Below are 2,349 nucleotides of genomic sequence, written 5' to 3' on the forward strand. Positions count from 1 at the left end.
GTAGTGTGTTACTGATGGTAGCCTTTGTTACTTTGGTCCCAGCTCTCTGCAGGTCATTGACTAGGTCCCCCCGTGTGGTTCTGGGATTTTGCTCACCGTTCTTGTGATCATCTTGACCTCACGGGGTGAGATCTTGCGTGGAGCCCCAGATCGAGGGAGATTATCAGTGGTCTTGTATGTCTTCCATTTTCTAATAATTTCTCCCACAGTTGATTTTCTTCACACCAAGCTGCAGATTCAGTCTTCCCAGCCTGGTGCAGGTCTACAATTTTGTTTCTGGTGTCCTTTGACAGCTCTTTGGTCTTGGCCATAGTGGAGTTTGGAGTGTGACTGTTTGAGGTTGTGGACAGGTGTCTTTTATACTGATAACGAGTTCAAACAGGTGCCATTAATACAGTTAACAAGTGGAGGACAGAGGAGGCTCTTAAAGAAGAAGTTACAGGTCTGTGAGAGCCAGAAATCTTGTTTGTTTGTAGGTGACCAAATACTTATTTTACCGAGGAATTTACTAATTAATTCATTAAAAATCCTACAATGTGATTTCCTGGATTCTTTCCCCCCATTCTGTCTCTCATAGTTGAAGTGTACCTAGGATGAAAATAACAGGCCTCTCTCATCTTTTTAAGTGGCTGACTAAATACTTTTTTGCCCCTCTGTAAGTATACATACATGTAATAGAATATGGTATATACAACAACAGAATGTGAACTGTTTATTGCGGTGATAACTACTTCGATAAATAAGTAGATTGCAAGATGACAAACAGATGAATGTTTATGGAGGCACTTGACAGAAATCAGGTGTTTAGCAGTCTTATGGCCTGTGGGGTAAAACTGTCCATAGGCCATAAGACTGCTAAACAGCTGAGCTCTGTTGAGTGCCTCGATATGACTCATTAACACATCAGCAATATTAGGAAAAATAATCATCATGCATTATACTACTGTGAGAGAAGAAATAAAAAATACAAGTCTTCCTTTCTCCAGGCTGTGTAACTATGTGGGACTGGACTGTAGATAAACGTCCTGTTTGTAATGTTTTAATGATGATTACGCGTATTCATTTCACTGTCCATTCTACAACTGATATTACATAGTTTATAATTTTTTGGGATTGATCAATATATTTTCACACCCCACTTAAAGCTCAAAGTTTCTGTCTCTTTCTCGCCAAGAGTTGCTACGCTTGGACTCCTTGCTAGAAATGTTCATGCTTTCGCAGAAAGTCTATGACCAGAGGAGTAGAAGGAGAAAAAGAAAGAGAAGGAGTGTGAGACTTACGCAAAGAATCCCAGCATGCCTTCTTCTCTGTAGATTGTGACGATGGAGTCAAACACCCCACTGAGGATAGAAGATATATTTATTTGTTTAAGTTTTTAATAAATGTTAAGGTCATTTCATTGAGGTGTGTGTCTATCATGAAAACATTACCTGTATTTTGTTTCCCTCCCAATAAACTGGACCATACATCGCAAAGTAATCACTGAAAAACAAGTGGAGGGAAGCAGAGTTGACAAAATGTCTCCCCACACACAAATCAAACAAACGTATGCTGTATCACAAGCCATAAAGACGTCCTCTTACCATGAAAGGGATGTGTGACTATGGTGGCGCAGGACCGAGCCACCATCTCTTTAGTTGTCTGAGGAAAATAAGGAAAAATAATTAACTCATATAATCACATAAAACATTTAAGTAAACCTTATCAGAATATTGTTAATAGGCGCTTTCACACCGCAGTACTTTTCCCACAAAGGTTCATCAGAACTTAATTCATGAGAACTCTTTAGTTCTCATGAATAAGTACAGATCGTGTTCACACCGGAATAAGTCCCTGGGGAAGGATTAGGCAAATGAAGCCGCTGACGTCACTTCTTCTTCTTCTGCTTCTGCTTTGGGTTTACTGGCAGGCCGCAAACAGCTTCACAGCGTATACTGCCACCCGAAGTCCCCGGCCGGAAGTCCCCGGAGTTGGGGACTGGTTCAGTAGAAGCTGTTGGGAATCGCCAGAACGCCGACACCTCCTCATCTCCATCACTCCCATGTTTTCTTTTGCGTTGCCATAAGTTAGTCTCTCTGCGTTTGTGCGCTGGGCTAATGCTAATAATGCTAATGCAAGGATAATAAAATTGCGGCTTCACAAAACTTTTTCTCCCACGAAAGTCCCTGCTCTCTAAAAGGGGGTAAAAGGTTCTCATGAACTAATTTTAGTTCCGGATTTTTTTGGTGTGAACGCAACATTCCGGAACTATAGTGGGAAAAGTACTGCGGTGTGAACGCGCCTAATGAGCTTTATGTTAATATTATTTGATAGTTAAACATTTATTTTCTTGCTGTTTTTGTTAATAGT

At 40.7% G+C, this 2,349-nt stretch overlaps 1 long non-coding RNA gene across 1 annotated transcript; it reads right to left on the minus strand.

Annotated features, from left to right (window-relative positions):
* Positions 1–785: 785 nt before the first annotated feature.
* Positions 786–1,669, minus strand: LOC104947611 (uncharacterized). The gene is made up of 3 exons (XR_798580.1): positions 1,584–1,669; positions 1,431–1,482; positions 786–1,340 (listed from the first exon to the last, which is right to left on the minus strand). It is a non-coding gene; the product is annotated as an uncharacterized lncRNA (long non-coding RNA).
* Between the last annotated feature and the right edge of the window lie 680 nt (positions 1,670–2,349).

Source organism: Notothenia coriiceps, unplaced genomic scaffold, assembly GCF_000735185.1.
Source record: "Notothenia coriiceps isolate Sejong01 unplaced genomic scaffold, NC01 NC01_scaffold00012844, whole genome shotgun sequence".
NCBI classification, from domain to species: domain Eukaryota; kingdom Metazoa; phylum Chordata; class Actinopteri; order Perciformes; family Nototheniidae; genus Notothenia; species Notothenia coriiceps.